The 23653-nt window shown below is 42.9% G+C and overlaps 1 non-coding gene across 1 annotated transcript; it reads left to right on the plus strand.

The window, feature by feature from the left end:
- Positions 1-14390: 14390 nt before the first annotated feature.
- On the plus strand, positions 14391-14497 carry LOC130721646 (small nucleolar RNA R71). The gene has a single exon (XR_009013568.1). It is a non-coding gene; the product is annotated as a small nucleolar RNA R71 (small nucleolar RNA).
- Positions 14498-23653: the final 9156 nt, after the last annotated feature.

Raw genomic sequence — 23653 nt, forward strand, 5'->3', positions numbered from 1 at the left:
TTTCTGTCACTGTCTTCGGTTGTTCCCAAGCGAAAACAGTCTCCACCTTCGCTGGGTCCATAGCTATGCCTTCCCTTGAGATAACATGGCCTAAGAAGTTGACTTCCTCAAGCCAGAATTCACACTTGGAAGGGTTCTCATACAACTTTTTCTCTCGCAACACTTGTAAAACTTGGCGCAAATGTCCTTCATGTTCCTTTGCGTCCTTCGAATAGATCAGAATGTCGTCAATAAACACCACTACAAACCGATCTAAGAATTCATGAAAGATGCGGTTCATGTAGTCCATGAAGACAGAAGGTGCATTCATCACTCCAAACGGCATCACTAGGTACTCGTAGTGTCCGTAGCGAGTCCTCAGTCTTCACTCTGATCTGATGATAGCCCGACTTCAAGTCTATCTTGGAGAATACGGCAGCCCCTCGTAGTTGGTCCATCAAATCATCTATCCTCGGTAACGGGTATCTATTCTTGACCGTCGCCTTGTTAAGTTGTCGATAGTCCACACACAATCTAGACTTTCCGTCTTTCTTCTTGACTAAAAGCACTGGCGCTCCCCACGGTGAGACACTTGGTCGAATGAATCCTTTTGCCGAAAGATCCTCTAACTGAGACTTCAACTCTACTAGCTCTGCAGGTGCCATACGGTAAGGTGCGATCGAAATCGGTTCGGTTCCGGATACAATGTCGATCACGAACTCTACGTCGCGTACTGGCGGTAGTCCAGGTACGTCTCCTGGAAAAACATCAGCGAAGTCTCGAACCACTGGAATGCCATGAACATCCGAGTCCTTCCTCCCCTCCAAACTTAGCAATGAAGAGTACTTCTGAGTGCCCTCGCTCAACGACGCACTAATGTGGTTAGTAGAAAGGTACTCGAAAAGATCCGAGTCAGGGAACACCACTTTCTTTCGACTACAGTCCAAAAGACAATGGTAGTGGGATAACCAATCCATCCCTAGGATTACATCTAGGTTTTTAAGGGGTAAGCATACTAGATTGGCATGAAAAGTTCTATCTCTATATACTACTGAACAGTGCATGCATGCGGCATTAGCATGTAGGGTCCTAGCAGGCATAGTCGTCATAAGATCAAAACTCAAAGCAGTAATAGGCAGATTTAGTCTTGATACGCAATCCTTAGAGACAAAAGAATGAGTTGCACCAGAATCAAAGAGTACAGTTAAAAGGTTACCGTCGATTTCACATTCCCCTCTGATCAAGCCATCCACTCCTTCAGCATCTTCGCCATCCATTGTATAAACTCTTCCCCTCGCAGCTGGGCGCTTTCCACTAGCAGTATTCACAGACGGTTCAGCCTTAGGTGCCTTGCAGTCCACAGCCAGATGCCCCGGTCGATTGCAGTTGAAGCAACTTGGTGGCGTTGTGCAGCTGCTTGCATAGTGCCCGACCGCTCCACACCTGAGGCAGGTCACGTCACAGTTTGGGGTACAGTTTCCCGACCCTCCAGAAGCAACAGCAGCAGCCATCGGCTTGTAAGATCCTGGGGTAAACCCTCTCCCCGCAGGATGTTGATAAGGTTTCTTCGCCTGAAAACTTCCTCTTCCTTGAAAACTCTCAGGTGTTGACCTCATTGGTCCTCCAACTCCAGCCCTGTTCAATCTCCTGTTCTTCATCAGCTCTACCTCTGTAGCCTTCTCAACCAATGCTTGAAACCGCACGATCCCTAACGGTCTCACTGAGTCCTCGATATCAGCCCTTAGTCCCCTCACAAAGCGCTTGCAGATATAGGGTTCATCAACCTGATCACGGAAGAATCGGAAGTGTTTGGCCAAGGATTCCAACTTAGCAGCATATTCCGGAATGGTCATGCTCCCTTGACGAAGAGTCAGAAACTGCGCTTCACGCTCGTCACGAGCACTATCAGGAAAATACTTCTCCAGAAAAGCAGCACGAAATGAATTCTAGTTCACCTCCACATGGTTTACCTCCATAATCCCTCTAACGCCCCTCCACCAGTACTCAGCATCACCCAACAGCAGAAAAGTTGCCATGCCCACCTTGGCTCCCTCAACAGTCTGTAGTACACCAAAGATCTTCTCTATTTCCTCGATCCAGAGATCCGCTTTGTCCGGGTCAGTACCGCCCGAGAACTTAGGTGGATCCTGTCTCCTGAAGTCATTCAGCCCCTTGTTCTGATCCAGAGTCACCTCCCTCTGACGCTGGTGTTGATCACGCGCTTCCTCCGCATCACGCCTCTGAGCATTGTCATTCGCCTGATTAGTCATTGCCTGGGCCATAGTGTAACACCCCGATTTCGGTGGCGTCACTTTAGTAACCAAAAGTAAACTTAATGCGGAAATACGCGAATATTTTTTTTTCGATATAATAACTAAGACAAGACTGAATTAAATAAAACCCAAATGCGAAAAGCAATAAAACTATTATACAATATATATTTACAACCCCCGCTGTAAGTACCCAACCTCGTCACGAGTAACCTCCAGTGACGGAAAGTAGTAGAAAAGAACGCCCGTAGGCAAAAGGTATAATCCAAAAGAAAGGTCAGGTGTCTGCAACACTGTCCCTCAAAATAAGAATAAGTCAGCCCAGATGGCCTAAAACAAGACCTCTTAAGTCCAACCAACTCTCTGTGATTCCCGTAAAGGAACCACACAAAAAGCTATAGGTGGGAAACTACCCTGTCCCCAAAGCAAACAAATGATGTTCAGAGCTAAGACTCTACTCCTACACTAATCCCATCTCGAGGAGCTCACACCAGCACTAAAACCTACATGCTAGCATGATCGTCGTCCGAATTCGAAATCCAGAACGACCTAGTCTATGTACACCATCCGTCCTCCGCTCGCTATCGCGATGCGCTCCTGTTCCAGCATCCCAACTCTAGTTTCCCCCGAAGGGTGAACCGTCGTGAACCAGTCCGCCAAAGACATCTGACAAAGGGCGTTTGTCCGCCAAAGCACACACAGAAGACGCGAGGGTCAACTCCAAGGAATTACGTAAATAATAGCACCAATAGATATAGATAAGAGAATAGCCACTTAGGCTTATAGCTAGGGATAACATCCTAGGGTTGCATATTCCATAATGAACTTAACAGCAATAATAACAATTAACATGTTCCAAATAGAATTAACAAATAACAATCACACTCGACAACTAAATTAGTATGCATGAATGCAGGATGATTAGTCAAACAACGTCTCCGAATCTCACTCGACACGTCGCCACGTGTTCTAGGTAAATTAAAGTCTCTAAAAGCTTACCCTAAGGTAAAGTCGATTCTGCGACAAAAGACACTTCTTCACATTAACATAGTAACTCATGATGATCTCCGGATCATCCGACTCATCTCAATCCGATGGTCACAACTGCTCAACAAGCAAAGAGTATCACATACTCGGAAACTACCGGTTTCCCGGACTTATCCCCAGGATAGCCCAACAATTAGGCATGTCAAGTCGATCCAACCCCTTGGGTTGAACATACGGACTCGCACACGCAACTCCCACAATTAGGCATGTCGAGTCGATCCAACCCCTTGGGTTGAACATACGGACTCGCACACGCAACGAATGACAACGCCAAGTCGGTTCACTCAAAGGAGTCGAACATACGGACGTTGCGCGTGTCCAATGACTATCGCCGAATCGATCCAATCCATCGGATTGAACATACGGATCCGCGCGTGTCGAAAAGTTGTCGCTGAATCGATCCAATCCCTCAGATTGAACATACGGATTCACGCGAGGTAAAATGGCAATCGCTGAATCGATCCAATCCATCGGATTGAACATACGGACTCACGCGTGCCTGAGTGACTACCGCCGAATCGATCCAATCCATCGGATTGAATATACGGATTCGCGCGTGTCAACAATTATTGCCGAATCGGCCCAACCCGTCGGGTTTGGACATACGGATTCGCGCCGCAAAGTCGAAGATACACCCAACAACATAGCTGCTCCAACAGCACAACCACAATAGCTACTCCAACAGCACAACAACAAACGCTGCTCCAACAGCACCACAACATCTACATACTCGAAGCCCCTCAACTTTCTCAATGCTGGGATCCGACGACACTTCTCGTTTTCCAAAACTATGATTTGCATCCAAAGCTTCCTTCCGAGATTATTACCATTACTTAAAGATTTAGAGGTTGTTTAATGTCTTATGAGTTTTCTTTACAAAATAATTATCCTTTTAGTCTTATCGCGAATCCTATAAGTTCTCGGGATCTCCTAATCCCCAAATGACTCCAGAGAATGTCTCGATCCATACAACACCACAACAAGGCCCGAATCTCATTCGTCCTTTCAAGCTTTCTCAAAACTCTCAAAATAAAATCGGCATGACCTGCCCGCTTTTCTCACCGTTCAGAAACTCAGATTATAGTGCAAAAGCAGAATTAACTCATCATAATCAATCAACATGTCATATGTCAATATCTTAAGCAATAACCACATAGCACCTAGCATATAAGGCATGCACCACACATCCTAAATTACCCAATTAGCACTTAGCATGTCATTCACTCATCAAAAACATTCAGTAGATGCATCATCTACATTGTCAGCCGAAGCCTCAGAAAACATTTTCCAATCACACACAATTCCAGTGCATAAACAGTAAACAATGTCGAAACATCGACCCTAAGCATTAACTAGAGATTCAGTGAGAAGCCCTCACCTGAAGGTTCTCCAGTATGAGCGTCAAACGCTTCCTCACACTCAAAGTGTTGCTCCTCAGGAAATTCCTCAAAAGCTCCTTTAAAGCAAAATCACAGAAATACTATCAGAATCTATCGACAACTAAGCTATCGACACTTACTAAGGTTACTCGAAGTAATCTATACTCTAAGGTACGATAATCTAGCGCGAAAGACAAGTTTTCGGAAAAGGAAATTTTCCTCCTCCTCCCCCTATAGGCTCGGCCACTTTAGGTAATTAGGGGACTCGATTTTTCTTCGATCAAACTTGGTTCCTATGCTATCATTGGCCGTAACTAAGGGCATTCTGAACTCGGAAAAATTATCGGATCAAAAACTGTCGCAGGGGTATTTTGGTCATGATTTTTAACTTAGAAATTTCAAAACTGAAATCCCAAAAATAAAATTTTGCAGGGACGTCACCAACGACGTTTATGACAACTAATCCTACTAGCACTAAGCTAAGGCGATAATTTTCAGCCTAAAGGTTGAAGCTTTACACCAAAAACTCCAAAAATGGGTATTTTAGGTTCAAATTGATTCCGGCGGAATTCCGGCGACATAACGGAAAATCTAACCCGGCAGAAGTGATCTTGGGCGCATAAGGAAGAGGTTTAGAATCAGAAATGAAAGATTTAGGATAGTTTTGCAAAAACCCATAAACTATCCGCTCAGAAAACTCTACAGAAAAGCTATGGAAAAAGCGATCAGAGGTAAGGATTAGCGACTATACCTCGAAGCCTTGAAGTAGCAACTAACGGATCAACGATCAAGCAAACGATGAAGAAAAACTCTTCTTCCTTCTTCCTTGTTCTTGGCCGCGGTTTTGGGAGAGAAAATGGAGGAGAATTTGTGTTTTTCTTCCTTTCTTTGCTATATATAAAGGTTGGAAATTCGCGGGAAAATGAAAATTTCGCGAATCTGATTTTTCCGGCTTCATTCTCCATGAATTAATAGATATGTTTTGGCAAAAGAATTCCAAAACTATAAAGAGGTCTCCTTGTATTTTTGGCAACTAAAGCATAGTCGGTATAAAACTATTTTACCCGATAAGTTGCTTTTTGCATCGAATGTCGGAATAGAAAACTTCCTTCTGAAGAAAGATTGAAATCATCAAGAGAAATGGGTGTGCGCGTGTAGAATATTCATTTGAAGCTCTGAATAGAAAAAGTCTTCATTGTCGAGAAATTCTAGGGTTTTGAAAAACCAGGGTTTCGTTTTCGGCAAACTTCCGATGATTGGAATCGGACGTTCGTAGATCCTAAAGTTTCGCCTCGAAAACGATTTTGATATATGGAAAAAGAGAAGTTCCAACATTTCTCTGAAGATTTTTGGAATTAACTTCCGTCGTGCCTAAAAGTGAAAACTAGCTATATACTAGGGTTTCTGACCTAGTTTTAAGCGTAAAACGATCGCGCTATAACTTTTATCGATCACGATGCATTCTTTAAACTTTTCCTGAACTTTCTCCTTCATAAATATATTTCCTTTAATAAACTTTTGTTCAGGTTTCCCTTCTCAATACGTCAAACCTAATCGTGAATGGAAATCTCTTCCACTTATTCTAAGCTTAAAATCTTGGGTCTTACACATAGTGGCCATCATCTCAGTTAGCTGATTCGTGTTCACCATCGTCTGTTACCCCATGGAAACTGTTAGTCCTAATCGTATGATAGCACCAGAAACGATTCCATATGATCAAGTAACAATGCAATCAATTAGAGCGAAAATCGCTCTGCAGACAATCAATTTTCACTCTTTCCAGAGTCACACAACCTAGCACAGAAGACCTATTCCCCAAAGACTCCCAAAAGACTCAACTAAGCTCTGATACCACAATGTTACACCCCGATTTCCGGGTGTCACTTTAGTAATTAAAAAATAACTCTAAGCAAGAAAGCAGGTATTTTTTTTTCGTTTGATTCTTTTTAATTATAGTGATAGAAAATAAAGACATATTTTTTTCGTTCGATGTACATCATATAAACATGTACAGCCTCAGCTACACTCCAACGTCACGCGCACTCGCAGTGACTCCAAAGTAGTGTGCCCGTAGGCAAATATGTACAGATCCAGAAGTGTGAGTGAGAAAGTTATAATTACAATCCTCCAAGAGAAAGTCGGCCTCAAAATGGCCTAAACAAAGACCCCTACAGTCCGATAGACTCTCTGTGATCCCTCAGCAAGAGAACCACACAAAAAGCCATGCGTCGGGAACCTACCCTGTCCCAAAAGTAAGACGAATCAGAGCTCTACACGAAATATGACGCCTGCCTAAACCTACCCTCCCAGTACCGCTGATAGCTCCTCCTCCTCCTCGTCGCTCCCGACGTAGTAGTCGTCGTCAGTGTCAGAGTCAGAGTCCACCGTGATCATCTCAGTATCCAAGTCCACGACCTCCCTCCTAACTGTCCTGCGAACAACCCTAGTCGAGCCCATCTCAACATCTACCTCCTCAGTAAGGACATCCTCCTCCACCACACGAACTAGGGGTTCCACGCGGTAGCCGCGCGGTGGAGTAAACGGAAAACGGCGAGAGGCAGATGGAACAACAGGCTCCCTCTTCGGCTCCACGAGACTCGAGGTCGACGCAACGTCGGTAGGATCGACAGCAGTAGCAGGAAGTGGCGTGACAGGTGCATCAATATCAGCCTCGATCTCGGATGGGTCCTCGTCATCGGATGAAGATGAAGGTGGTGCAGGTGGTCCTCGGCCAGTGCCCGGTCCACAGCGAACTGAAGGCGGCAAGTTGAAGCTCAGCTCCATGCGTCGTAGAACTCCCCTCGTCAGACGTCCACGCTCGTCAGTACGGTCCTCCATGACCCTTCCCCGGTACGTCCCCCGATGATCCACGGAATCGATCACCCAAGCGGTGGGGGCATGACGGTCAACCAGCTCAAACCTGATCCCCCCCAAGGGAGAGATGTTGGTCAATTCGCAAGTGTACGAATACCTCCGGGTTTTTAATTATCGAACCACAGGGAATTGGAATGCGAATTCGGTTTAAGAATCAAGTTCACGGTTGGAAAGCAAATAAAATTCAGTTTTAAGGGTTGATTGTTCAAGTGATTGAGTGACAAACTTAAGAAATGTAAGTGTGTGATAACAAAGGTGATCTTGCCTTGGGTTCTTGCTTAACTAAATCAGTTTTAAATTAACCTATTCTTCCCACAAAATTTCTGAGTCTCTCCTTGATGTTATAGCCTATGTAATCATCTATCAATGCCTTGTATAGACAATCCTCTAAAGTCAAAAGATAGGTTCAATTCCTTGACAACCTAAACATTTGCTAAAGGCACTAAGCATGCAATTCAGGCAACCAAACCCCAACCCCTACTCTATTCCTAGTAGCAAGCATAGAAGAGGTAATCCCATATCATGTCCCTAATCTATAACAAATTCCCATTATATTATAGAAAAGCATAAAGCTAGCTCATGATCTAACTTGAAACATAAAGCATAGATATGGAATTCAAGGGTTTACTCAGAGGATTCATGTGAAGAAAAAGGAAATAAGATTAAAACATCAAGAGTCTTACAAGGAACCCAAAGCAAAAGGGGTTTTAGCCGAACATGGCTATGAAATCCATGCTAGAAAATTAAGATAAAACCTGGAACATGAGACCTAGGGAAGGTTCCCAAAGCTTCAGAACTCCAGCTCTCTCTTCTAACTTATGTAAAAATTGATAAAAATGACAAAAGGTACAAAAGAAATGGCAAAATGCCTATTTAAAGGCTAACAGGTCGAGATTGGGCGCTCAGGCGCCAATTCAGAGCGCCTGAGCGCCAATTGCTCTTAAAAAACAGGCTCTCTGGACCAATTGGCGCCTAGGCGCCCATCCCCCAGCGCCTAGGCGCTCAAGCTCGCTTGAAAATGACTTTTTGGCTTCTGAAACTCCTCCTTTCAATCCTCTTTATGTTCTTCATCAATTCCATGCTTCTTGGCCTTCTTTCTCCTTCAGTTTCTGCACTCCAAACCTAACCAACAAGACAAGGAAGATTCTAGAAGCTCCAAGAGCTCATTAGCACAAGAAGTCCTTCACTTAACACAACAAAACCATGCAAGTCCTAAACTTTACCTAAAATGCAAGAAAACTCCCTATAAAACTACTAAATTACCAAAACAAAATAAAAACTAAAGAAAAGATAAAAATGCATGAGAATGCATGAAACACTACATGAGACTCAACAAAAAGACTCAAAACCTACAAAGAATTGACCCTAAAAACACTACTGAATCCGGGTCATCACACCACTATACTCAACGACAGCTCGTCCTCGAGCGTAAATAACACTCGCTTGCCCTCAAGCGCAAGAAATGCTCCCAAACAAGTGCTTACAACAAGGAATACTTCACAAAAACAGGGGAACAAAGTAATCACAGCTAGTTCCAAGAGAAAGACTCAACAACCTACTTCATGCATCTTTTGAAAAGAGAAGAGTGTGGAGTCCATTCATGAGAAACATATAGATCTAAAAATCCTAGGATGAGATGTTCATTAAGTGCACTGAGCACACAAACAAGTTCATAGGTCCTGAATGTCATTCACTCAATAGCAACAAAGATCAAACGTGCAAATATTCAAAGAGACTTCCATAAGGGTTGAAACATTGGCTAGGTAAAACATGATGGTGGTTGGTCCCTAAAGGAAAACTAGGCTTTCAAGCACATTGAGTGTGGTCCTCTTCTAATAACCCCGGAGCTTACAACACTTTTTTTTGCACAAGTCTCTTGCACCCAACTTTTCAAACCCCTTTTTTTTCCAACTCCAACTTTTGGTTAGGAGTTCTTTTTCTTTCTTTTTTTTCACTGCTTTTTCCTTTGGGGCAAGAGACTATTTCTCAATTTTCCAGTTCAATACAACACAACAAGGACCATCACTCCCCCAACATTCCAACCAAACATCCATCCCAAACTTTTGGCTACAAAAAGATTCTCCAATTAAGCTCAAATGAGACAACTAAGGGCAATGTTCAACCACAAACTCAGAATCTCAAGAAATCCTATAAGTCTCAAGAATAAAACAGAAATCACTAAGCATGCTATGAGCGAAATTAACGCAGAACTAAGCATGCTTGTCAGGGAGGTTTGAAAAATATGGCTTCCAACTTCAGCACCTCACCACCTTGATACACTTTCAACCTCTGTCCATTCACGGTGAAAGTGTTCTTGGTCTCTGGGTTTTCAACCTCAACAGCACCATGAGGAAACACCCTCTTGACCACAAAGGGTCCGGACCATCTAGACTTAAGTTTCCCAGGGAAGAGTCTCAATCTAGAATTGAAGAGCAGCACTAATTGCCCTGAGACAAATTCCCTATTCAAAATTTTCCTATCATGCCACTTCTTCGACTTTTCCTTATAGATGCTAGCACTCTCGTAAGCTCGGAGTCGAAACTCATCAAGCTCATTCAATTGCAAGAGTCTCTTCCCGCTAGCAACTTTCCAATCAAAGTTCAATTTCCTTATGGCCCAATAGGCCTTGTGTTCTAATTCCACAGGTAAGTGACACGCTTTCCCAAAAACTAGATGGAAAGGAGAGGTACCAATCGGAGTTTTAAAAGCGGTTCGGTAGGCCCATAGAGCATCGTCAAGTTTCCTTGACCAATCCTTTCTGGAAGAATCTACCACCTTTTCAAGAATACGTTTTAACTCCCGATTAGAGATCTCAACTTGCCCACTAGTTTGGGGGTGATAGGGGGTAGACACTTTGTGCTTAACACCATATTTTTCCAAGACAGACTCGAAAGCTCTGTTGCAAAAGTGGGTACCCCCATCACTTATGATTGCCCTAGGTACACCAAACCTAGTAAAAATATTTTTTTTTAGAAAAGCAACCACCACCTTAGAGTCATTTGTTGAGAGTGCAGAGACTTCAACCCACTTGGAAACATAATCCACAGCCACTAAAATATACTGGCAACCAAATGAAGGTGGGAAAGGTCCCATGAAATCGATGCCCCAAACATCAAACAACTCAATCTCCAAAATATTCTTGAGGGGCATCTCATTTCTCCTTGAGATGTTACCAGTTCGTTGACATCTATCACAACTCTCAACAAAAGCTCTACTATCCCTATGCAGTGTAGGCCAATAGAAACCACTTTGGAGAACCTTAGCAGCGGTTCTCTCCCCACTAAAATGTCCACCATAACTTGATCCATGGCAATGCCAAAGAATTTTCTCAAAATCAACTTCTGGGATACACCTTCTAATGACTCCATCAGAACAAATTTTGAAAAGGAAAGGGTCATCCCAGAGGTAAGATTTTGCATCATGCAGAAATTTTTTCTTTTGCTGCCATGTCAAGTCATGGGGAATAAGTCCAGCAACACGGAAATTAGCAAAATGTACATACCAGGGTAGGGGTTCCTCGGTGGAAACAGCTAGGAGCTTCTCATCCGGGAACTCCTCTTGAATAGGTATTGGGCTGCACGCCCCACCTTCCAATCTTGACAAATGATCTGCCACGCCATTGTCCTTGCCTCTCCGGTCAATGATCTAAAGGTCAAACTCTTGAAGGAGTAAGACCCATCGAATCAACCTTGGCTTAGAGTCCTGTTTAGCAAACAAATGCCTCAAAGCAGCATGGTCAGTATGAACAATTACTTTAAAACCCAAGATGTAAGGCCTAAACTTTTCACAAGCAAAGACTACACCCAACAACTCTTTTTCAGTTGTAGTGTAGTTCCTTTGAGCCTCATTCAACACTCTACTTGCATAGTATATGACATACAACACACTTTCTTTCTTTTGACACAAGACAGCCTCTAAAGCTAGATCACTAGCATCACACATGATTTCAAATGGCAGAGACCAATCCGGAGCAACAATTATCGGGGCTGTCACCAAACTCTCTTTAATCAACTCAAAAGCTTTCAAACAATTCTCATCAAAAGTAAAAGGTGCTTCCTTCTCAAGCAAGTTGGTCATAGGCTTAGCTAATTTGGAAAAGTCTTTAATAAACCGCCTATAAAATCCAGCATGCCCAAGGAAACTCCTAATACCCTTGATGTTAGTCGGGGGAGGGAGCTTTTCAATGACTTCAATCTTAGCTCTATCAACCTCAATCCCCTTTTCGGACACCTTGTGTCCAAGAACTATGCCATCCCTAACCATGAAATGGCATTTCTCCCAATTCAAGACCAAGTTGGTCTCTTGACATCTTTTCAGAACCAAGGCTAAATTCCCTAGACAAGCATCAAAATTTGGACCAAAAACAGAGAAGTCGTCCATAAAGATTTCGATGCAAGTCTCTATCAAGTCAGAGAAAATAGCAAACATACACCTTTGGAAAGTAGCTGGGCCATTGCAAAGCCCAAATGGCATCCTCTTATAAGCAAACACGCCGTAAGGGCAAGTGAATGCCGTCTTCTCTTGGTCTTCCGGTGCAACACAAATTTGGTTGTACCCAGAATAACCATCAAGAAAACAGTAGTATTGATGCCCAGCCAACTTATCCAGCATTTGATCTATGAAAGGCAAAGCAAAGTGATCCCTCCTAGTTACCGAATTCAGCCTTCGGTAGTCAATACAAACCCTCCACTTCGTCACCTGACGAGTGGGAATCAACTCATTGTTCTCATTGGCAACCACAGTGATGCCTCCTTTCTTGGGAACCACTTGAACGGGACTTACCCACTCACTATCCGAAATTGGATAAATCACACCTGCATCAAGCAATTTGATTATCTCTTTCCTCACCACATCCTTCATGGAAGGGTTAAGTCTTCTTTGAGGTTGGACTATAGGTTTGTAATTTTCTTCCAACAAAATTTTATGCATGCATATCGCAGGGCTAATGCCTTTGATATCATCAATAGTCCAACCCAAAGCTGACTTGTGATCCCTCAAAACTCTGAGGAGTTTCTCTTCTTCCAAGGGAGTGAGAGCACTATTCAAAATAACAGGTTTATTCTTACCTTCCTCAAGATAAGCATACTTGAGAGAGGAAGGGAGTGGCTTGAGCTCACTCTTCTCCTCAATTGGAATCTCCTCATCCCTAGTTAATTCTTCTTTCCAAATGCTTTTGGTGGCAAGAGATGAGACAGATTCTAATTGAGATAGAGTAGCATTAACCTCATGGTACAAAGAATCAAGTTCTCTCTCAAGATTTTGGTCCTCTATCTCTAACCCCTCCATGATTGTTGTTTCCAAGGGGTCCTTAATAGATATCCTAACAAACTCTTCACACACGAGCTCATCCACTACTTCACATCGGAAAACTTCCTCATCCGCTCGGTGTTTCAAAGAGTCAAAAATATTGAAGAGGACCTCATCTTCACCTACTTTCAAAGTTAGAGTTCCCTTAGCCACTTTAATCTCAGCCTCACCAGTGGCTAAGAATGGTCTCCCCAATATGAGAGGAACTTTAGAGTCCTCTTCCATGTCCAAGATGACAAAATCCACTGGGAAGACAAACTTATCCACCTTAACCACAACGTCTTCAATGATCCCGTAAGGGGTTTTCAAGGACCTATCCGCCATTTGCAAAGAAATCATAGTCGGGGTAACCTCACCTAAGTTCAACCTTTTAAACATACTAAGCGGCATCAAGTTGATACTCGCCCCTTGGTCACACAAGGCTTCTACCACAGTTAACCCCTCTATCTCCGCCGGAATAGTAAAGCTCCCGGGATCTCTCCTCTTTTTAGGCATCTTCCTTTGCAAAATGGCACTACACTCTTCGGTCATCAAGATAGTTTCATCGACCTCACTCAACTTCCTTCTCTTACTGAGGATATCTTTCATGAACTTAGCATAGATTGGCATTTGCTCCAAGGCTTCGGAGAAAGGAATGTTAATGTGAAGCTTCTTAAAAACCTCTAAGAACTTAGAAAATTGTTTATCCAAATTTTTCTTCACCAAAGCCTTGGGAAATGGAATCTTGCGGAGTTCAGGAGTATGGGTATTTACAACTCTAGTCCTAGTGGGCCCTCTAGCTTTTTCCTCCATAACACCCTCATCTCTTTCTACCTCAGCTTCCTCACTTTTCTCTCCCTCAACTTTCTCCTCTGGCTCATGTAAAACTCTTCCACTCCTAGTGGAAACAACAGCAGAATTTTCTTGCTCAGTCAAAGTTAAAGGTTCGGAAGAGAACTTACCTTGGTGATTCTCGGACATTTGCTTTGCTAGCTGTCCCAATTGACTCTCCAAGCTCTTGATAGCCATATCATGGCTCTTGTAATTGCTCGATGTATGATCGATGAATCTCTCAATCAGCTCCTCAAGACTCTTCTTGCCAACCGTCTTTACAACAATTTGCGGTTGGACAAGAGGCACTTGTTCTGAGATTGGAGCCTTTCCTCCTTGAGTCAATGTTCTGACCTTGCCATCAACATCATTAACAGTACAATGGTTACTATCATGAGATTCACCACAAAATTTGCACTCCAAACTAGTTACTTTCGCTCCAATGGACTTGGCATCCTGAATATGTTTCCGCATTTCCGCAACTTCCTCGGAGAGTTGCTTGTTGGAGGCTATGAGCTTGTCATAAGTTTCTGCTTCAAAAGAACTTCTTCGGATTTGGCGTTCATTCTCGGAGTTCATGGCTCTCATCGCCATTTTCTCTATCAAATCATACCCCGCTTGTGGGGGAAGAGCATCGAACTCCCCACTTGAAGCCGCGTCCAACCCAAACCGTGATGAGTGTAGTAACCCATCATAGAACTTCGCCACACATTCAGCTTGGGTAAGATTGTGTTGAGGACATTTCCTCAAAAGCTTCTTGAAATGCTCCCAAGCCTCATAAAGATTTTCATCTGAGGATTGTGTGAACGTCATGATGTCATTTTTCAATTTCCTCAAGAGGGACCTTGGGAAGAACCTTGTTGTGAATTTTTCTGCAAGGTCTTCCCAAGTAGTGAGACTCCCTTGAGGTTGTGAGTTCAGCCAATCCTCTGCTGCATCCTTCAAAGAGAAGGGAAATAGGCTCAACCGGATTGCTTCTGCAGAAACATTCACCACCCGATAAGTGTTGCAATTCCGGATGAACTTCTCCATATGAGCATGAGGATCTTCCGAGGAACCTCCACCATATTGGCTTTGGCTCACCATGTTGATGAATGCTGGTCTTAATTCAAAGTTCCCCACTCCTTCGGGAATGACAATACTTCCGGGATAGTCAAAGCTCATGGACCCCGAAGTTAGTACCCGAAGAGTTCGGTTGGCATTCTCAACTTCTTGTTCACGTAAGCGGAGGGTGATACCCTCTTGGATCCTTGCCTCAATGTGGGCTTGCATCTCCTCCTCTGTCATGCGGCCACCCATGGTGGTGCCTCTCTTGAAAGCAACCTGCGTATGACACTCACAGAGAAAGATTAGTAGCACCAATTCTAGACAAGTTAAAACTTAAAACTTAAAACTTAAACCAAAAATCACAAACAATTCCCCGGCAACGGCGCCAAAAACTTGTTGGTCAATTCGCAAGTGTACGAATACCTCCGGGTTTTAAATTATCGAACCACAGGGAATTGGAATGCGAATTCGGTTTAAGAATCAAGTTCACGGTTGGAAAGCAAATAAAATTCAGTTTTAAGGGTTGATTGTTCAAGTGATTGAGTGACAAACTTAAGAAATGTAAGTGTGTGATAACAAAGGTGATCTTTCCTTGGGTTCTTGCTTAACTAAATCAGTTTTAAATTAACCTATTCTTCCCACAAAAATTCTGAGTCTCTCCTTGATGTTATAGCCTATGTAATCATCTATCAATGCCTTGTATAGACAATCCTCTAAAGTCAAAAGATAGGTTCAATTCCTTGACAACCTAAACATTTGCTAAAGGCACTAAGCATGCAATTCAGGCCAACAAACCCCAACCCCTACTCTATTCCTAGTAGCAAGCATAGAAGAGGTAATCCCATATCATGTCCCTAATCTATAACAAATTCCCATTATATTATAGAAAAGCATAAAGCTAGCTCATGATCTAACTTGGAACATAAAGCATAGATATGGAATTCAAGGGTTTACTCAGAGAATTCATGTGAAGAAAAAGGAAATAAGATTAAAACATCAAGAGTCTTACAAGGAACCCAAAGCAAAAGGGGTTTTAGCCGAACATAGCTATGAAATCCATGCTAGAAAATTAAGATAAAACCTGGAACATGAGACCTAGGGAAGGCTCCCAAAGCTTCAGAACTCCGGCTCTCTCTTCTAACTTATGTAAAAATTGATAAAAATGACAAAAGGTACAAAAGAAATGGCAAAAAGCCTATTTAAAGGCTAATAGGTCGAGTCTGGGCGCTCAGGCGCCAATTCAGAGCGCCAATTGCTCTTAAAAAACAGGCTCTCTGGACCAATTGGCGCCTAGGCGCCCATCCCCCAGCGCCTAGGCGCTCATCCCCCAGCGCCTAGGCGCTCAAGCTCGCTTGAAAATGACTTTTTGGCTTCTGAAACTCCTCCTTTCAATCCTCTTTATGTTCTTCATCAATTCCATGCTTCTTGGCCTTCTTTCTCCTTCAGTTTCTGCACTCCAAACCTAACCAACAAGACAAGGAAGATTCTAGAAGCTCCAAGAGCTCATTAGCACAAGAAGTCCTTCACTTAACACAACAAAACCATGCAAGTCCTAAACTTTACCTAAAATGCAAGAAAACTCCCTATAAAACTACTAAATTACCAAAACAAAATAAAAACTAAAGAAAAGATAAAAATGCATGAGAATGCATGAAACACTACATGAGACTCAACAAAAAGACTCAAAACCTACAAAGAATTGACCCTAAAAACACTACTGAATCCGGGTCATCAAGAGACCATCGAAAACCAGTCTGCCATCGACATCTGGCAGTAGGCCGACCACCCAAACACAAACATGAAACCAAAGCCAAGGCGCTAGGGTCAACTCACGGAAAAAAGTAATTATCCATACAACATGTGATTGGCGTATAGATATATATGTTTATGTATATGTAACACCCCGATTTCGGTGGCGTCACTTTAGTAACCAAATAAACTTAAGGCGGAAAAACGTGAATTATTTTTTTTCGATAATAACTAAGACAAGACTGAATTAAATAAAACCCAACAGTAACGATAAACAGAACTAATATACAATAATAATTACAGCCCCCGCTGTAAGTAGCTAACCACATCACAAGTAAACCTCCAGTGACGGGAAGTAAGAAAAGTAGCGCCCGTAGGCAAAATGTACAAACCAAAAGAAAGGTCAAGTGTTCGCAGCACTATCCCTCAAAAATGAGAATAAGCTGGCCCATCGGCCTAAAACAAGACCTCCTAAGTCCAACCAACTCTCTGTGATTCCCGTAAAGAAACCACACAAAAAGCTATAGGTGGGAAACTACCCTGTCCCAAAAGAAAACAAATGATGTTCAGAGCTAAGACTCTACTCCTACACTAATCCCATCTCGAGGAGCTCACACCAGCACTAAAACCTACATGCTAGCATGATCGTCGTCCGAATCTGAATCCAGCACGACCTAGTCTATGTTCACCATCCGTCCTCCTCTCGTTACTGCGATGCGCTCCTGTTCCAGCATCTCAATCCCTAGTTTCCCCCGAAGGGTGAACCATCGTGAACCAGTCCGCCAAAGACATCTGACAAAGGGCGTTTGTCCGCCAAAGCACACACAGAAGACGCGAGGGTCAACTCCAAAGAATTACGTAAATAATAGCACCAATAGATATAGATAAGAGAATAGCCACTTAGGCTTATAACTAGGGATAACATCCTAGGGTTGCATATTCCACGATAACATAAACGACAATAATAACATTTAGCATGTTCCAAATAGGATTAACAAATAACAATCACATTCGCCAACTAAATTAGTATGCATGTTGCATGATATGCAAATGACGGTTAACCCAGTTAACCAAATGCATTCCGAAAACTGATGGACATCAAACGGATGGGACCATTTCCGCTCGCGTGCCTCTGGGATGGACATCAACGGGTCAATCCTAGCACCAGCAACGGTGGGACCATTTCTGCCCGCGTGTCTCTTACACCAAACCAAGGTAGCCAGATCAGCAGTAAACCCGTAGGTCTGCCATTTCGGTCTGCTACAAGAGTCGTCTACAAACGCTCTTACACGGCATTCCGGGTCTTATGACCATTTTGGAAACCGACGAGGTCCAGAGTACGTCCTGTGTTAATACCTCATTAATGTTGCGTGAATGCAGGATGATTAGTCAAACAACGTCTCCAAATCTCACTCGACTCGTCGCCACATGTTCTAGCTAAATTAATGTCTTTAAAAGCTTACCCTAAGGTAAAGTCGATTCTGCGACAAAAGACACTTCTTCACAACAAAACACATGTAACTCATGATGATCTCCAAATCATCCGACTCATCTCAATCCGATGGTCAAAACTGCTCAACGAGCACGGAGTATCACACTCTCGGAAACCAACGGTTTCCCGGACTTATCCCCAGGATAGCCCAACAACACATAGCTGCTCCAACAGCACAACAACAACAACTGCTCCAACAGCACAATAACAACAGCTGCTCCAACAGCACAACAACATCTACATACTCAAAGCCTCTCAACTTTCTCAACACGGGGATCCGATGACACTTCTCGTTTTCCAAAACTAAGATTTGCATCCAAAGCTTCCTTTCGAGTTTATTATCCTTATTTGAAGATTTAGAGGTTGTTTAATGTCTTATGAGTTTTCTTTTCAAAATAATATCCTTTTTAGTCTTATCGCAATTCCTATAAGTTCTCGGGATCTCCTAATCCCCAAATGACTTCCAGAGAATGTCTCGATCCACTAAACAAAACAAGGCCCGAATCTCATTCGTCCTATCAAACTTTCTCAATATAAAATCGGCATGACCTGCCCGCTATCCTCACTATACAGAATCTCAGATTTCATTGCAAAAGCATAAATAACTCAGCACAATAAATAAACATGTCATATATCAACATATTAAGCAATAACCACATAGCACTTAGCATATAAGGCATGTACCACACATCCTAAATTACCCAATTAGCACTTAGCATGAAATTCAATCTCAAAAGCATTCAGTAGATGAATCATCTACATTTTCAGCCGAAGCCTCAGAAAACGTTTTTCCAATCAAACACAAACAAGTGCATAAACAGTAAACAATGTCGAAGCATCGACCCTAAGCATTATCTAGAGATTCAGTGAGAAGCCCTCACCTGTAGATTCTCCAGGGTGAACTTCAAACTCTTCCTCACAAGCAAATCGTTGCTCCTGAGGAAATTCCTCAAAAGCTCCTTTAAAGCAAAATCACCGAAATACTATCAGAATCTATCGAAAACTAAGCTATCGATACTTACTAAGGTTACTCGAAGTAGTTCATACTCCGAGGTACGATAATCTAGCGCGAAAGGACAAGTTTTCGGAAAAGGAAATTTCCTCCTCCCCCCTTAATAGGCTCGGCCACTTTAGGTAATTAGGGGACTCGATTTTTCTTCGATCAAATTTGGTTCCTATGCTTTCCTTAGCCGTAACTAAGGTTATTCTGAACTCAGAAAAATTATCGGATCAAAAACTGTCGCAGGGGTATTTTGGTCATGATTTTTAACTTAGAAATTTCAAAACTGAAATCCCAAAAACCAAATTTGACAGGGACGTTACTAACGACGTTTATGACAACTAATCCTACTAGCACTAAGCTAAGGCGATAGTTTTCAGCCTAAAGGTTGAAGCTTTACTCCAAAAACTCCAAAAATGGGTATTTAAGGCTAAAATTGATTCCGGCGGAATTCCGGCGACATTACGGAAAATCTAATCCGGCAGAAGTGATCTTGGGCATGTAAGGAAGATGTTTAGAATCAAAAATGAAATATTCAGGATAGTTTTGCAAAAACCTCAAAACTATCAGCTCAGAAAAGTCTACAGAAAAGCTATGGAAAAAGCGATCAGAGGTAAGGATTAGCGACTATACCTCGAAACCTTGAAGCAGCAACTGATTGATCGACGATCAAGCAAGGATTGAAAAAAATCTCTTCCTCCTTCTTCTTCTTCTTGGCCGCGGGTTTGGGTGGGGAAAATGGTGGAAAATTTGTGTTTTTCTTCCTTTCTTGGCTATATATAGATGTTGGCAAAACGCGGGAAAATGAAAGTTTCGCGAATCTGATTTTTCCGGCGTCATTCTCCATGAATTCTAAGATAGGTTTTGGCGAAAGAATTCCAAAACTAAAATGAGGTCTCCTTGTATTTTTGATAACTAATGCATAGTCGGTGTAAAACTATTTTACCCGATAAGTTGCTTTTTGCATCGAATGTCGGAATAGAAAACTTCCTTCTGAAGAAAGATTGAAATCATCGAGAGAAATGGGTGTACGCGTGTAGAATCTTCATTTGATGCTCTGAATAGAAAAAGTCTTCATTGTCGGGTGATTCTAGGGTTTTGAAATACCAGGGTTTCGGTTTCGGCAAACTTCCGATGATTGGAATCGGACGTTCGTAGATCCTAGAGTTTCGCCTCGAAACGATTGTGATATATGGAAGAAGAGAAGTTCTAACATTTCTCTGAAGATTTTTGGAATTAACTTCCATCGTGCCTAAAATTGAAAATAAGCTATATACTAGGGTTTCTGACTTAGGTTTAAGCGTATAACGATCGTGCTATAACTTTTATCGACTTCGATACAATCCTTTGACTTTTCCTGAACTTTTTCCTTCATAAATTTATTTCATTTGGTAAACTCTAGTTCAGGTTTCCCTTCACGATACATCAACCCTAATCGTGAATAGGATTCTATTTACTTGGCATAAGTTTAAAAACTTGGGCCTTACATTACTACCCTCCAAAAAGAAAGTTTCGGCCTCGAAACTTAAGGGTCAGTAAAAAGTTCTGGATACTGTTCTTGAATCTTCTCCTTCAGCTCCCATGTCGCATCACCGGTGTCTTTGTTCCAAATGACCTTCACTAACTCGATCTCTTTCCCTCTCAACTGTTTTATCCTGGTGTCACCAATGCTAATTGGCGGTGTCTCGAAAGACAGATCATCCTTCAACTCAATGTCATCCAGTTCGATAACATGTGTCGGATCCGCAATATAATTCCGTTTAAACGCATCGGTGGAAGACTACTTCCTAGGCTTAGCATGTTATCCTAAACCTCGTGTACTTCTATAGTTAAAATACGAGCTACGGTCAAGTAAGGTATTAATAGGCGTAATAACTATAAGGTCAAAGCTTAAACGATATAAGCAAGATAGGTGTGTTTGCACACGCTACGAGAGAAATGGAACATATTATACTGAAATTAGAAAGAATGGTTAGAAGGTTACCATCGTTCTTGCGCACTCCTCTGACAAATCCTTCAGCTCTCTCACCGTCCATGGTGTAAACTCTTGCTTTAGCAGCAGAACGTTTTCCACGAGCAATGTTCACGGTTTGCTCCGTCTTGGGTGCTCTGCACTGACCGGCATTATGCCCCATTCTGTTACAATTAAAGCATTTGGGCCTCGTGTCGGGACAAGCATTAGCATAGTGCCCCGGCTTCTCACATCTGAAACAGGTCACCTCCCTGTTCAAAGTCCGATCTCCAGAACCACCAGCAGTACCCGTCATGGGTCTCTAAGATCCTGAAGTAATCCCTCCTCCAGCAGGACGCTGATATGGTCTCCTGCTCTGAAACTTCCCCTTGTCTTGAAAATTTTGAGAACCTGATCTCATCGGCCCTCCAGTTCCGGTACGGTTCAACCTTCGGTTCTTCATCAGCTCCACTTCCGTGGCCTTCTCAACCAAGGATTGGAAACGCATGATTCCCAGCGGCCTCACTGAGTCCTCAATATCAGGCCTCAGTCCATTTACAAAGCGCTTGCACATGTAGCGCTCGTTCACGTGATCATGGAAGAATTGAAAATGCTTCGCCAAAGATTCCAGCTTCGAAGCAAATTCCGGTACCGACATACCTCCTTGACGGAGTGTCAGAAATTGTGACTCCCGCTCATCCCGAGCACTTGTTGGAAAGTATTTCTCCAGGAATGCAGTTCGGAAGGAGTTCCCGTTGATCTCCTCATGGTTATCTTCCATAATCCCCCTGGTGCCCTTCCACCAGTACTCAGCATCACCGAGCAGTAGATAAGTTGCCATACCCAACTTGGCACCCTCAGCAGTTTGCAAAACGCCAAATATCTTCTCAATCTCCTGAATCCAGAGATCCGCTTTGTCCGGGTCAGTACCACCAGAGAACTTTGGTGGATCTTGTCTCCTGAAATCATTGAGTCCCTTGTTTTGGTCGAGAGTTACCTCTCTCTGACGTTGATGCTGTTCACGTGCCTCCTCAGCAGCACGCCTCATAGCATTATCGTTCGCCTGCGCGGTCACAGCTTGGGCCATAGTGGCCATCATCTCAGCTAACTGGTTAGTATTCACCATGTTCTGTTAAGTGAAACAAACAGTTAGTACTCATCATAAGATAGCATCTAGTATAACTATACAATATGATTAAGCAATAACTTCAATCAATTCTAAGCGAAAAATTGCTGGCAGACAATCAATTTTCACTCTTTGTAGAGTCACACAACCTAGCACAGAAGACCTATTCCCCAACAACTCCCGAAAGACTCGACCGTGCTCTGATACCACAGTGTAACACCCCGATTTCGGTGGCGTCACTTTAGTAACCAAATAAACTTAAGGCGGAAAAACGTGAATTATTTTTTTTCGATAATAACTAAGACAAGACTGAATTAAATAAAACCCAACAGTAACGATAAACAGAACTAATATACAATAATAATTACAGCCCCCGCTGTAAGTAGCTAACCACATCACGAGTAAACCTCCAGTGACGGGAAGTAAGAAAAGTAGCGCCCGTTGGCAAAATGTACAAACCAAAAGAAAGGTCAAGTGTTCGCAGCACTATCCCTCAAAAATGAGAATAAGCTGGCCCATCGGCCTAAAACAAGACCTCCTAAGTCCAACCAACTCTCTGTGATTCCCGTAAAGAAACCACACAAAAAGCTATAGGTGGGAAACTACCCTGTCCCAAAAGAAAACAAATGATGTTCAGAGCTAAGACTCTACTCCTACACTAATCCCATCTCGAGGAGCTCACACCAGCACTAAAACCTACATGCTAGCATGATCGTCGTCCGAATCTGAATCCAGCACGACCTAGTCTATGTTCACCATCCGTCCTCCTCTCGTTACCGCGATGCGCTCCTGTTCCAGCATCTCAATCCCTAGTTTCCCCCGAAGGGTGAACCATCGTGAACCAGTCCGCCAAAGACATCTGACAAAGGGCGTTTGTCCGCCAAAGCACACACAGAAGACGCGAGGGTCAACTCCAAATAATTACGTAAATAATAGCACCAATAGATATAGATAAGAGAATAGTCACTTAGGCTTATAACTAGCGATAACATCCTAGGGTTGCATATTCCACGATAACATAAACGACAATAATAATATTTAGCATGTTCCAAATAGGATTAACAAATAACAATCACATTCGCCAACTAAATTAGTATGCATTTTGCATGATATGCAAATGACGGTTAACCCAGTTAACCAAATGCATTCCGAAAACGGATGGACATCAAACGGATCAATCCTAGCACCAGCAACGGTGGGACCATTTCTGCCCGCGTGCCTCTTACACCAAACAAAGGTATGGACAACAACGAGTCAATCCTAGCACCAGCAACGGTGGGACCATTTCTGCTCGCGTGCCTCTGGGATGGACATCAACGGGTCAATCCTAGCACCAGCAACGGTGGGACCATTTCTGCCCGCGTGTCTCTTACACCAAACCAAGGTAGCCAGATCAGCAGTAAACCCGTAGGTCTGCCATTTCGGTCTGCTACAAGAGTCATCTACAAACGCTCTTACACGGCATTCCGGGTCTTAAGACCATTTTGGAAACCGACGAGGTCCAGAGTACGTCCTGTGTTAATACCTCATTAATGTTGCGTGAATGCAGGATGATTAGTCAAACAACGTCTCCAAATCTCACTCGACACGTCGCCACGTGTTCTAGCTAAATTAATGTCTCT

This window comes from Lotus japonicus, chromosome 5, assembly GCF_012489685.1.
Source record: "Lotus japonicus ecotype B-129 chromosome 5, LjGifu_v1.2".
Classification (NCBI taxonomy): Eukaryota; Viridiplantae; Streptophyta; class Magnoliopsida; order Fabales; family Fabaceae; genus Lotus; species Lotus japonicus.